This window comes from Fundulus heteroclitus, chromosome 21, assembly GCF_011125445.2.
Source record: "Fundulus heteroclitus isolate FHET01 chromosome 21, MU-UCD_Fhet_4.1, whole genome shotgun sequence".
Classification (NCBI taxonomy): domain Eukaryota; kingdom Metazoa; phylum Chordata; class Actinopteri; order Cyprinodontiformes; family Fundulidae; genus Fundulus; species Fundulus heteroclitus.
Window position 1 is genome coordinate 26,922,446 of NC_046381.1, and position 15,684 is coordinate 26,938,129.

The window sequence follows — 15,684 nt, forward strand, 5'->3', positions numbered from 1 at the left end:
GGCATCACAGGACAGAGCTGGGCCTCCTAACGAATGTATGCAGTCAATATCTCTCAGCTACAGTTAAGCTGCTGCTCCAACAAACCACACTACAGAAGATGGTTGATGCCACCACAGTGTCAAAGAAAATCTTCAACAGTGACTACTGCACTACAAGGTGGGCTGCTAAGTCTCCTCAGCGGGTAGAGTTTTCTCTGACCCGTCCTGTAAAGAGCATTAGTGTTGTGACTTTAACCAGTTTATTATTCATGTGAACACCCAGGTACTTATAAGATTCCACTATCTCGACATCAGTTCCCTGGATGTTAACCGTCATCAATGAGGTGGATCTGTACCTGCACTTCCAGCTCCTCTATTTTCCCTGCATTTAATCTGAAGTGGTTCTGTTGGCAACAGTTTCCAAAGTTCCACTGTATCCACTGTCTGTACTCTGACCCATCCTCATCTGTGATGAGACTGACTAGAGCCATCAGAGAACTCATGTAGGGGGCAACCTGGTAAGCGGATGACGTCTGCAGTGTAGCGGCTGAACAGAAACTGTGTCAGCACAGTTCGCTGTGGTGCTCCGGTACTACAGATCAACCTGTCAGAGACACAGACCTGTGTCCTCACATACTGCGGTCAATCAGTGAGGTATTCCAGTATCCACTGTGAAAGATGGTGATCCATCCCTGACCGCTCCAGTTTGTCCTTGAGGAGTCATTGTTGAATGGTTTTGAAAGTATTGGAAAATTAAAAGAACGTGACCATCATGGTTTCTCTAGGTTGGCCAGAACTTGGTGTAGTAGAAAGATGATGGTATCATCCACCCCGATGCCAGGCTGGTAGTCAAACTGCAGTGGATCCAGTGAAGACCTTATCAGGGGGCAAATATGGTTGATGACCAACATCCTGAAGGTTTTCATCATTTGTGGTGTTAGTGCTGTTGGCTTGTAGCTGCTGAGGTCCTTTGGGTTTGCAGTCCTAGGTATCGTCACCACACAAGAGGTTTTTCACTGCTGTGGTTCCCTCCTCAGCTTCAGCGTAATGTTGTAGATGCATCCCTTGATGCCACACAGTTGATCTGCACATCACCTCAGGAACCTGGCTGATGCCATCCAGACCTGCAGCCTTCCACGTTTTGGTCTTTTGCATTACGTTCCTCACCTAGAGTGCTGAGAAACACAGGGTGGGGGAGGGGTGCTGATTCATAGAGTCATCTTATGCGTATATGATTTAGAGCTGTTCAATAAATCCCATTGCACAAATACAAACTTAAATGACTACACGAGAGAAACTGACCTAGGCTCAATGTTTATGGGTGAGGAGAGCATTAATGTGAAAAGCAGCCAAGAGGCTCATAATTGTGGAAGAGCTGTAGAGATCCACTACTCAGGTGGAAGAGTCTTTTGCTTGTGATCCACAAATCCTGCTCTAATGGAAGACTGGCAAGAAGAAAGCCACCGTTAAAAGAAAGCAATGAGAAGATCCATTTGTAGCTTGCACAATCCATGTAGGGGACAAAACTAACATGGGGAAGAAGGTGCCATGATGAAAGAGACTAAAATTATAAATCACTGTTTGTGGTGGAAAAGTAACACTACACATCACCCTGTTAACTTTATACCCATATGGAAACATGGTGGTGGCAGCATCATGCTGCAGGGATGTGTTTCTTCTGTAGGGACAAGGAGGCCCATCAGAATTAATGGCAAAATATATTGAACATAGAACAGGAAAGTTCTAACAGAAAATCCATTAGAGGTTACAAAAGTCTTGAGATTCAGATGGAGGTTTATCCACAATGGAATGGTTTAGATCAAAGCACATTTACAGTATGTAATAAAATGGTTCAGAAGTATTTAAACCTATTTCAGAATATGTGGCTAGACTTGATGTTTAAATGTCCCTAATTAAAGAAATTATCATTATCTTTCCTCTAATAATTCTGATTCATTTGTGTGTTTTTCTAGTAATGTGACAAAAGTGAAGAAGGTCTATGATGAACAATGGTTTTGCAAGTAAACAGGTACAATAACTGATGGTAGGCCCCCGCTCTGTTTGACAATACAACACTGAAGACAGCGAGAGGGTGGAATAATTACTTTTTTGTGGAATCTGCTGCTGACTGTGTGCTTCCACAGGCTTGTTGGTGAAATGTAATTTTCAGATTCCTTGATTTCATCTGAGGAATGTGCAACAATAACCACTATATAAAAGGTCACAAGCTGGTCATAATACTTATTGAAATACTTATTAGCAGGAAATTGTTTCTCCACTAGAAGAAAAATCTGTAAATCCCTAAAGCCTCTTTAAAAAATACAAAAGAAAGTGTTATTTCTACGGGTTCTGGGAGTTAGAGCACTAGTTACGAAAGTCATTTATATGCATACAAAACAACATACTCTCATCAACGTACCTTACTCAATACATTTTGCTTTAAAGTTCAGCATTTTCAAGAGTCTTAAAACTAAAATGGAAAACTGAACAAACTAGACAGTGACAGTGACTTTGGCTCATATATGCATTAATTTATTAATGTATACTTTTACCTCCCCTCTGTTCACCTCATTCATATCATCTATCGATATCTTATAGCCTAAAACAGCAAATGCTTTTTTTTTAATAGCACATTCCGACTGAGAAAAACAGATGGCAATTTAAGCCAAGAGAGTCATGAAAACCAGAGAAGGATAAGCAAATGATTAGATCTGCTAGGAACGTGTGGCTCTACTACAGATACAAGAGTGCACAGGTGGAGGCATTAAGAGCTTCTGGAGCATTTGGCTCAGAGTCAGAACAGAGATTTGTCCAATGCTGGAACTTGCTGGCGTGGGTTCCACCCACCAGTCCTGTTACACATAAACAATGTTGCAGGATTTTGCGTCACATGCAAGGAGGTTTCAAAATTAATTTACCCAACCTAATGCTGTCTGATATGTCTACAGGGAATCGTCAGTTTCCTTTACTGTTTTTTGCTAACTGGCAGCTGTTCCTGCAACTGTCTGAAAACATTACTGCACAACTCGTGATGCCACCATTTGATCCCGCTGATGCTTCTATATGTTCCAGCTCCTTGCAAATTGAACTGAAATGCAAATTGCTGGTCTGCTTCTGAATCAAATTGCATCTAAATTGGACATTTGCCTCTGGGATAAAATAGTGAATAAAAAAGAAAGATCTACAAGATTTTCTTGTAGGTTTCTGCATGAATATCAAACATAAGACTGCTCAATTCTAAAAAAAAAAAAAAATCTAAATAAATCATACATTTCCAGGATTAATATGATCAACACCTCTGGGCTGCACAGTGGCGCAGTGGGTAGCGCTGTTGCCTTGCAGCAAGAAGGTTCAAGAAGGTTGGGTTCAAGTCAGCCCTGCAGCCTTTCTGCATGGAGTTTGCATGTTCTCCCTGTGCATGCATGGGTTCTCTCTGGGTACTCTGGCTTCCTCCCACAGTCCAAAAACATGACTGTTAGGTTAATTGGTCTCTCTAAAGTGTCCTTAGGTGTGAGTGTGTATGTGAATGGTTGTTTGTCTATGTGTTGCCCTGTGACAGAGTGAACCCCGCCTCTCGCCCAGTGAACGCTGGAGATAGGCACCAGCAACTCCCGCGACCCCATGAGGGATTAAGCGGATCAGAAAATGGATGGATGGAATATGATCAACACTGATGTCATAGTTGTCTGACATAATTATTTATTGAATTCAAAAAACCAATACAATTCTGACTTATAAAAGATTTCCTTAAAATATTTTTCAAAACCTGATAATGTATTAATTTAAGTACTGGACATTAAATAAAAAAGAACAAATTAAATTATAAATGTATACATTACTACAATCTGGGCTAACAAATCTAGTTTGTCTTCCATGTTGAATGAAAACAGCCTTGTCTCCGCTGCGGTCCTTCACCCCACGTCAAAGCCACATCAAGTTCCTGATTGGTTGTCACGACAAGACACAAAAGTCAAGTCAAGTTGATTCGTTTTGCACATTTCAGCAGCAACGCGGTTCATCTGGTTCTCGGGTAGACCACAACCAGATGATCTGAGTGGTTTGGAGGGTTGAGAAAGCAACAAGTCTTCAGTTAAATGTGGTCTATTAAATATAAAGATTCTCCCTCAAAAGACTCTGTTAGTTAATTAATTGATTTCCGATAATCAGATTGATTTATTTTGTCTCACAGAAACCTGGCTACAAAAGGACTACGTTAGTATAAATGAGTCAACTCCCTCCAATTATTCAAATTTTTACATTCCCAGATCTGTGGGAAGAGGAGGAGGAGTGGCAACTATCTTTCAGTCTGATTTATTAATTAGTCCCAGGCCAATTAATAACTACAGTTCTTTTGAACATTTAGCACTCAGTTTCCCTCATCCAAATTGCAAAGCAATAAAACCTCTTCTGTTTGTTGTTTTGTATCGTCCACCAGGCCCTTACTCTCAGTTTTTGGATCAGTTGTCAGATTTCTTATCTGATTTGGTGACAAACACTGACAAGGTTATTATAGTGGTGGATTTCAACATTCATGTTGACACAGAATGTAATAACCTTAGTGTGTCTCTGCTGTCTCACCAGTTGGATAGGCCAGGCAATAATTTACTTCTGCTTTTTTTGGCTTCTTAACACCAAAGGCAGGACTGCATTTACCATTTCCTTTTTGTTTTAGGGAATTCTCTGCAACTTCTGGGCCCCCAAACTTTGCTCTCTAGTTAGTGAGTTTATACTTCAAGCATGCCTTCCATCTGCCATATCCAGAAACAGAGCCTGGCTCTTTCAAACATGGGTGCTTTGAAATAAGCACTTTTGCCATGTTCTCAAACTCTGTGTCTGAGAGGTACACTTTGTACTGGATGATCTTTTCAGCCAAGCCATTAGGAATGTCAGATTTTAATTTCACATCCAGATTCAACAAAGTTCCAGTTGTGTGGAAAGCAGCATTGGCCCTTTGCAGCTGTAGGTCAGTGTCATAAGAGAACCTGGGAACCTGAAAGACCACAGGCCACGGAGATGATCTTGAGGAGGTGGACTTAGGAGACAGTATGCCTGGATCAAAACAGCAACCAGATGAGATGGATTAGGAGTCATGTGGTGAACAGGAGGAGGCAGAAGCTGAGGAGGGAGGAGGTGCAGTGAGGGGTGTGACGGGAAGGGGGAGTAGAGCCGCTTGGATGGGCTTCTGAAATAAAGATGACCTTAATGGTGCCTTTGTCCTGCACATCTAATATTGAGATCAAGTTGGTGAATTCATTTCCAAATTCTGTATCCATAAACTGAAGCATGAAAACCCCCTCCATTCCACACTGTATCTTTCTTTGCTGTGCAAGTTCATTGACAGACTCTGGGATTCCATCTGGAAGAATCAATCTGTGGGAATTGTTTTCTCCTAGTATGAATCTTAGTTTCACTGGGGCTGCCATTCCATTAAAGACTGTGGAGAGAAATGAGAAATGAGAGAATATTCTAAGTTTTAAACAAAGCACAGAGGACAAAATACTCTTCTGTTCTATCATGATTTCCAGATCCTTTCTCTTATCTTTTCCCCCTCTCATTGGTTCATTTGCTCCTTCATCTTTTACTCACCCTTTCTCTCACACATTCTTTCTCTTGCATTTCTACCTCACACTCATCTTCTTTCTCACTCTTGTTATTGACACCCCAAAAGTTACCCCACCTTATAAATTAATGTGTCTTTTTAATGTCACCATTCTGAGATGACCAACAAAGTAATCTGCAAGAGGGTTGCAATCAGCCAGTTCATCAAGCTCAATCAAAACAGTTCCTCTGGCTGGACATGCATTCAGCTCAAAAGCTCTGTGGCGCCTGAAGCCAAGTTTGAACAAATAAACAGCTGAAACAACCGCAGAACAATGATGGGCTTGTACATTACCTACTACTGGGCCAGGGGACTGGAATAGAGCTGACCACACGCGACACAGACTGGGACTGGAGACCAGCGGGTTTAACGTGAGTCCATTTTGCTTTATTAATGATTTTGCGCGTGCGCTGGCATTATCAAAAGTAATTTACTTTACATTTACGCAAATCAAATGTTTAAATAAATAAATTATGTGATACGCAAAGACCTTAGAAAGCTGTATTATTTGGCCGTTGATAAAAGTCTGCAACAACACGTCAAGAGGCCTACATGTACGTAAGCTGTTTAGTCTAACATTTTATAAAACAGACTATCATCATAACCAAAGATCGCTAAAATTAGTTAGTTAGTGATGGACTCAGACCTGAACCTCCAAAAGCATCTAAAGACAATTACAAGGTCAGCTTTCTACCACCTGAAGAACATTTCTAGGATTAAAGGACTGATGTCTCAGCAGGATCTGGAAAAACTAATCCATGCGTTTATTTTTAGTAGAATTGATTACTGCAACGGTGTTTTTACAGGTCTGCCTAAAAAGTGGATCAGACAGCTGCAGCTGATCCAGAACGCTGCTGCCCGCGTTCTCACTAAGACTAAGAAAGTAGAGCACATAACCCCCGTTCTAAAGTCCTTACACTGGCTCCCTGTATCTCAGAGAATAGACTTTAAAATACTTCTGTTAGTCTATAAATCTCTAAATGGCTTAGCACCTAAATACATCACAGACTTGTTATCAGCGTATAAACCCTCCAGACCACTCAGGTCTTCTGGCTCCAGCCTACTCTGCATACCTAGAACCAGAACTAAACAAGGAGAAGCAGCATTTAGTTCCTATGCTCCACTTATCTGGAACAAACTTCCAGAAAACTGTAAAAGTGCAGAAAGCCTGAGTTCCTTTAAATCAAGATTAAAAACACATTTGTTTAGAATTGCCTTTGAATGTTCAAGTTAAAATGTTTTACTGTTTTCAAATGTTCTTTTTTGTTTCTACACTATCCCTACTTGCTTTTATTCTGTTTTATTTTCCAATATTTTAATCATGTAAAGCACTTTGCATTGTCTCTGTACTGAATTGTGCTATATAAATAAATTTGCCTTTGCCTTTGCCTAAAATGACAGAATACTGCTGATATTTTTACACACTATTTCATTAGTATTTAGCCGGATGGTAAAGGATTTCAACTTACCATTTCCATGTGCATGACGTATGAGTCTTCTTCCCATGGTTCCTTGCGAGGAAGTTTTGTGAGCGTGACGTCTTGTCACGCAATCATTATGTTGCTTTCACGCATAACCATAGCAAGGCATTTTCATCTCTTCGTGGCAACGTAATTAAATCATTATTAAGTTGTTTGAGTTTATGTAAATCCAACGTGATTCAGTTGTGTTCATCTTATGAATTTATGGCTTACATAGGGCATGTTATAGTTTTGTTAAAGTAACAGCCCACCAAGTTCCTTATTTTGAGTAAACATGAAATAGTCCCAGCATAAAATCTGATTTTTGCATATATAAATCAAGTGAACCACTATGGCAAAAGCAGTAATGCTCCACCTGTGAAAGTTAATTCTGTTTGGCTCTCTTTAGCTTTAGGATAGCAATTCTTAATGCTACAGGGCCAGACAGGACACATAAATGAAGAATATGGGATTGCAACTAAATGCAAATATAAATTTTATGATTTTTTTCTGCAAATCATCCGAATAGAAAGCTATGGATCTGATCAGCTAGTCCCTCAACGCAATTGATCCAATTTTCTCAACGAGAAGAGCGGGCGCGGGGGAGCCGAGCTATGGACACACGCTGCAGGATACATCATGGATTCCTGGGGAGTTTGGAAGATGCCGTGTCTGTCTATTTTGTCCACCGAGGACCTGGAAGATGTGGACATAATTGGATTTATGATAACAGGATTTCTGCTTACTGGAGCTGGTGGTTACCTGATATATTGAGAAATACGGAAGATCTTGGCGGCAGTTTTGGCCATGGTAAGATTGCCGGGAGTTTTTAAGGGGTTTAAACCAGGCCGTGATCACACAGACTCAGGTTATTAGTGAACAACATCGCAAGCTGGATGCCATATTTGCACAGTATCACTTGCCAGCTGGGGTTGAACTGAATGGTGGAATGGTAAGACCTTGGGGAAGTTTCTAGCTCAATTTATGGCAGAAAGTCCCACAAATTTGTATCAGAATCAGAAATACTTTAATAATCCAAGAGGGAAATTGCTTTTTCAGTACAACCGCCATCACACACATCACAAACATTTCATGGGGAGACGATTTACTGAGGCCTTGCTGGCAGGACACCGCCTTACACGGTGCCTACAGGGCGCTGCCATTACTCTGTGGAAAGATAGAGGGCACATAAAGGAAGATGGGAGGAAAAAATATATTACAAACTTTATCCTATGACAGGATACAGTTATAGGTTACCCCCGCCCACCACCACCACCATCACCCCCTACCCTGCTGGGACCTGTACTAATTTGATGAAAAAGTAAGTAAATCCAGTGGCAGAGGCTAACAGCTAGGCAGAGCTACACCATTTGTTTAAGCTGAATTTAGCTATTCAAAATACACTACCGCCAGCTTCTGCAGCCGGGGTCTTGGGGTCTTGTTCACGAATGAGGGGAAGATGGAGCGGGAGATCGACAGGCGGATTGGTGCGGCGTCTGCTGTGAAGCGGGCGCTGTACCGATCCGTTGTGGTGAAGAGAGAGCTGAGCCAAAAGGCGAAGCTCTCGATTTACCGGTCGATCTACGTTCCTACCCTCATCTATGGTCACGAGCTTTGGGTCGTGACCGAAAGAACGAGATCCCGGATACAAGCGGCTGAAATGAGTTTTCTCCGTAGTGTGTCTGGGCTCTCCCTTAGAGATAGGGTGAGGAGCTCAGTCATCCGGGGAGGACTCAGAGTAGAGCCGCTGCTCCTCCACGTCAAGAGGAGCCAGTTGAGGTGGCTCGCGCATCTACTTAGGATGCCTCCTGGACGCCTCCCTGGTGAGGTGTTCCGGGCACGTCCCACCGGGAGGAGATCCAGAGGGAGACCCAGGACACGCTGGAGGGACTATGTCTCTCGGATGGCCTGGAAACGCCTTGGGATTCCTCCTGAGGAGCTGGCCCAAGTGGCTGGGGAGAAGGACGTCTGGGCCTCCCTATTGAAGCTGCTACCCCCGCGACCCGACCCCGGATAAGTGGAAGAAGACAGACGGACGAATATACACTACTGTTCAAAAGTGTGGCGTCACATTGAAATGTCCTTATTTTTTAAGGAAAAGCACTGTACTTTTCAATGAAGATAACTTTAAACTAGTCTTAACTTTAAAGAAATACACTCTATACATTGCTAATGTGGTAAATGACTATTCTAGCTGCAAATGTCTGGTTTTTGGTGCAATATCTACATAGGTGTATAGAGGCCCATTTCCAGCAACTATCACTCCAGTGTTCTAATGGTACAATGTGTTTGCTCATTGGCTCAGAAGGCTAATTGATGATTAGAAAACCCTTGTGCAATCATGTTCACACATCTGAAAACAGTTTAGCTCGTTACAGAAGCTACAAAACTGACGTTCCTTTGAGCAGATTGAATTTCTGGAGCATCACATTTGTGGGGTCAATTAAATGTTCAAAATGGCCAGAAAAAGAGAACTTTCATCTGAAACTCGACAGTCTATTCTTGTTCTTAGAAATGAAGGCCATTCCATGCAAGAAATTGCTAAGAAATTGAAGATTTCCTTCAACGGTGTGTACTACTCCCTTCAGAGGACAGCACAAACAGGCTCTAACCAGAGTAGAAAAAGAAGTGGGAGGCCGTGTTGCACAACTGAGCAAGAAGATAAGTACATTAGAGACTCTAGTTTGAGAAACAGACGCCTCACAGGTCCCCGACTGGCATCTTCATTAAATAGTACCTGCAAAACACCACTGTCAACATCTACAGTGAAGAGGCGGCTGCGGGATTCTGGGCTTCAGGGCAGAGTGGCAAAGAAAAAGCCATATCTGAGACTGGCCAATAAAAGAAAAAGATTAAGATGGGCAAAAGAACACAGACATTGGACAGAGGAAGACTGGAAAAAAGTGTTGTGGATGGATGAATCCAAGTTTGAGGTGTTTGGATCACAAAGAAGAACGCTTGTGAGACGCAGAACAAATGACAAGATGCTGGAAGAATGCCTGACGCCATCTGTTAAGCATGGTGGAGGTAATGTGATGGTCTGGGGTTGCTTTGGTGCTGGTAAGGTGGGAGATTTGTACAGGGTAAAAGGGATTCTGAATAAGGAAGGCTATCACTCTTTTTTGCAACGCCATGCCATACCCAGTGGACAGCGCTTGATTGGAGCCAATTTCATCCTACAACAGGACAATGACCCTAAACACACCTCCAAATTGTGCAAGAACTATTTAGAGCAGAAGCAGGCAGCTGGTATTCTATCGGTAATGGAGTGGCCAGCGCAGTCACCAGATCTGAACCCCATTGAGCTGTTGTGGGAGCAGCTTGACCGTATGGTACGCAAGAAGTGCCCATCCAACCAATCCAACTTGTGGGAGCTGCTTCTGGAAGCATGGGGTGCAATTTCTCCAGATTACCTCAACAAATTAACAGCTAGAATGCCAAAGGTCTGCAATGCTGTAATTGCTGCAAATGGAGGATTCTTTGACGAACGCAAAGTTTGATGTAAAAAAAAATCTTATTTTGGGAGAAACCATTGGTACATTCTGTGCTGCCTTGTCCAGCCGAATACTGTCTGTTTGTATATGTGACAATAACATTAGTTGAGCCAGTTAATTTCATTAATCCACAAGATCACCCTCACTCTAACTGCTGCAAGAATGGTGTAAAGATCTGGATTTTGCATCAGACAGTCAGCTGTACAGCAGCATCAACCATAGTTTATGTATTGTGGCTTCCAGGTTTTATAGTTATTGAAAACTTATTCTGACGGACTAATAATGAACTTAATGGCCATGTCAGCAGATGAGGTGGAATGATACAACGTATATCTGACTAGTTGGTTTACTTTCTACCACTCAGAGGATTTCTTTTCATTTCCAACAATCTCAAGGTGATAGGGCATGTTTCAACTGATTTTAAAGAACATTTTACAGCATCTCAATAAAAAAAGAAAAGAATCCAAACTAACCTTTTAACATCTTGTTCACAAGATGTTGGCACCTTAGGAGTGAATATCTACATTCATAAAAGACAAATATCTTTACAAGAGTGTCTGTCCATACAGCCATCAACTTCACAGAAAAGGTAGCAGCTGCAGTATTTTCATCACTGTTAAACATTTGTATGAAACACGGCTTCTGCAATGACAAGGCCGCTGTGAATAGTTGTCAATGCTGTCAAAAACAGCCCTCTGATCAACTGTAACATCAGCTACCTGCCTGAAGTTTAAACTCAGAAGTTGAAGACAGTCAGCCTTGTAAAGACAGCACCTACACTTTGATTGCAAATTTGATACTGTCATGTCCTAATAGGTACTTAAGTACGTCCTTAATAAACACACACCTCATCAACTGGACCTTATGAATGAGATGTAGCTTTAATCAATATGCTTCTTTCGTTTTCTTTGTTCACCAGCTGCCAACTCATAGGGATTTAGCCTTTCGCATCTAATACACTGTCATAGTAGGTGCCACTGGATGTTTGACACAATCTACAATGACTTTACACATAATATAGTCCATGGCACTTCTCAATTTAATTAGGTCAAGATGTAAAGACTTCATATTGTCTTGAGTTAAATGTTAATCATTTTTTCATTAAATGCTTGCATTATTGAGCTGTTAAAAGTAAGAATTGTCTCAGCTGATCGTGGAATAAAGTGGGTTTGATGTTGGAACGGTTGGAATATTTGTACTGTGTGAATTAGAAGCATGCATTAATTTAGACTTATGGATTCATATACAAGATACAGCTAACCAGTGACATGCAGTCAGGGGAGGCAAGTGAGGCCCAGCCTCACTTGTCATCATGGAAAGAAAGAAAATATATAATGATGATAACATAATATAAATTGTGATTCACTCAGTCATTTGTAATACAGAGTTAATTTTGCATCTAATTTCATCAATTTTATAATATTTTCTTCAAAATTGCATAACTTTTGCTATTTTCCCTGTCAATCCTTGGTGGTACTTGATAGCGAATCCGGTGAGGCCGCAGCAAGCTTGGCCCCCCCAGGGATTGCGCAAGCCCATGTTAACTGCGCTAGTCTTATTATGTCACATACAGTATTAAAATGTGACTGAATTGCAGAAGATTTTAAACACTTTCAGAATGAAGGCATTTATGAAACCACTAAAATCTTTGTTTGCCAAATACATTTTTTATTCTTCTGTAACCTCACCATGCTTTTTTGAGCACAACACCAACCCACGGTGAGTCTACCACCTATGTCCATCATTGCACCATGCCCTGTTTCCCCATTGGCAAGCTGCACTGGGACCACATGAAAGTGCAGCTTGAGAGTAAACAATTGTCCAATACTTCTGTGACTGACATTTGTGCAAGGTTGTTTCCAATGATGTGTGATGAGGTTCATGACTAGTGAGGCACTGATGCCTCTAGAGTCAAACATACAAATATATATATATATATATATATATATATATATATATATATATATATATATATATATTACCCGTAACTGTCCGTCAGTGGAGAAATTTGTCACCTGCCTCATAACTAGTCCCTTTTTTTCCAGGGATAGTAACAGTCTGAGTTTTGAATCTGCAAACTTTGTAGCCTCTTGAATAAGTAAATCATCATCTATCAGTCACAAACCCTGTCCTCTAGTAACTTAAGTACAAGTTGTATTAACTTTAAAGTTAAATAAGAAAAATTACAAGCTTAATTGTTACTGTACATAAAGTGTTATGAAATGTTGTGTGGCAGCATTTCTTTAGTAGTAGGTTTTGAACACTCAGCCTCTAACTCAAAAGCTAACTCCAAAAGTTGTTTTCCTGCATTTCGTAATAATAGCACAAACTTTATCAGAACTTTCACCAGTTCAAATAACCTACAACTTAAAAGGTATAAGTATACTAAAAACTCATTCAATAATGTTAAAGATTACAACTACCTGTAATATTCTGAGTTCTGTTATGGTTTATGTTAGTTTTAGTTTTCCTTCTCTTTCCTGTCTTTTATTATCTGGCTGTTTTGAGTTCTGTCTAGTCTGGATTCTTGTTTAGGTTCGTGTTTACTGTTTTAGTTATGTCTTCAGATGCTTCTTAGTTTAGGTTTGAATTTTTGATCTGTTCTTGTTTTGAGCCTCAGCACTGATGTCTGGTCTAATTACTTACTCTGCACACCTTCCTAACTCCACCCCTCCTGCAATCACCTCTCACCGGTTTCACCTGATTCCTCCTCCATATAAACTGCTGAGACCAGACATCAGTGCCAGGTTGTCCTGTTGAGTTATGGGTGAGTCTCCTTCTGCAAGATTCTGTTTTTTGCTTTTGGATTTTTGACCCCCTTTGTCTCCAGTAACCTGAGCCATCCTGTCCTGTCTGTTCCTGCCCTGCTTGCACAACTGGACTGTTTGTTTTTCTGCCATTTTTGTTACAACAGGTTTTTTTTGTTTTGGATTTTGTCTCTGTTTTGATTTCTGTTATTAAAATCCTTCTTTTTAAAGAAACCTCTGCTGGTCTGGCTGAATTCTGGGTCCCCTGCCTCTGATTTAATTTACAATCCGTATATGTCACATTTAGTTTTTCATGTTTTCACAAATGAAAACTTTTCAGCCCCAAACAAAGGAAGTTGTTATTTTTACAGCACAGAGAGACACATTTCTAGACAGGTGAATTTCTAAATGACCATTTACCGACATCATCATGTACAAAACAGCAAATACTTTCGCACATCTTTTATCATGTGTAATATGCCACACACCATCTCACTGTGTTGTTCTTCAGTTTCCATACCTTGGCCAACCGTGCATGCATGTACATGCATGCGAACAGCTGCCAGGGCTTAACCCCTCCCTGCCCATAAAATGTCAGTCTGAGCATTTTACTTATTGCTCCTTTAAGTACAAGGGTGCTTGGTGAGTAACATTTATCTAATAGAAAGAAAAAAAAAAACAGATTCTAAAATGAGGTTATTAAGAGCTACTTTTAGTCTTAGGTTTCTCTGTGAATACGGACACAGGTCTTTAGCAGGACTCTGGACAAATAGTTAATTCCACCATTTGATTGAGGTGCAGTGAACCAGGGACAAGTTGCAAGACACTGAACGTTGAGGACTGGAGTTGTAGACCCCAGCTGTAAATCAATAATCCTTTTTCCCACCTCAATTACATTGAGGGATGAAAAAAATGCCCATGTTTACTTGCAAAGAGGGAGATGATGTAGTGAAAGGATTGGAGACATGATGCATACTCTATAGGGGACTGCAGATGGGCATCCTTCAGCTCAAGACAATTGCCTCAGTCTCTTTTTGTGCTCTGCTGCCTGACAACACACGATGTGATATACACACATTAGACACTGGGGATTAGGATAATGTACTCTGATAACATGCAACTTTCTTTTTTTGTGTGCATTTACTCACACTTCCACCCACTGTCTGGTAATTTCTCCATGCTGACACCGTGGGAGAATGTCACCATGGCCCCCATGGATGTTGGAGACGTGGCGAGTCACAGAAGTCTATTTGTGCTCAGCCATGTCTGCATTCTCACCACTACTTGCTGCTGTCTGTTTAAGGTGGTTGGAGATGGACTGACCCACAGCCCCAAAGGAGTGCATCTTGGCTTTTAAGCCACTGCTATAAGTGTCCTGACTAAAAAAAGAGACAATGTGATGTTACTTAGTGTTTCATTGTTCACTTGCAAGTTTCTGCCGATACATGAAACAAGCAGTGCTTAGGGTGTCATTGTAATTGTGGCAGCAAACATGTCATACGAGGGTTTTTCCTGTCTGATGTGCTCCACATCAGCACTACATTTATTACAATAATATGTTAACAATTTCATGTTGTCATTAATTTAGTCTGTCTTCAATGTTATTGAAGTGAGGTTTATTTGCTTTGATTAATAACTGAGTTTTGTAACACAGTTACAAATCTCACGCTTGGAAACATACAATACATCAAACCAGTTTTTGATGTTTGGCTTTTCCATCCTAAGCCATTTGTGGAACTGTACATGTCTGTGGTGAGTTCAGACACAGTGAGACCATGTTGCTCCAGGAAGCAGATGCCCCATTTCAGGCCCTCCAGCTCCATTGCTTGGACTCTTCTGTACTCAATTGCTCTAAAACTCACAAAGAAAAATAAATGTAATTTCAGATTGTAAAAATCAGTAATATATAGTTTCCAATTATAGCAAATGAAGAAAAATCTGTAGGTGCACTAGCTGGTTAGTGAGAACCGCACCAAAACTCATATCCATCAAGACATACTTTCCTGTGTCCTAATGAGCAGCAGTGAGCATCTCCACCCAGTCTTGACAGTGTTCCCTTTCACTCCATTCTTATGGCCTGCTACTTGGTGATCCAAAATATTTTAAAATTGATTGTCATTAGTGATGGGACAACAGAAATGATGGATGTTCACCAATACTCATTAGTAATAACATTTATGACAATACAGTGGTAATGTTTAAGTGGTATTGAGAGATGAATAATACAGGGAAATACTGTTACTTTTACTTTTCTGATGCTAAATGTTTCAGAAAATAGTTTACAATTCCTCCTCCTCAGGTTCATCAGCATCAGGACCCCAGTCTGGATCCTCCTCAACAGGTTCATCTTGGGTTTCTCATCACCGTCAAGAACCCTGGTGATATACTCCTTGTCTGATGTGGGA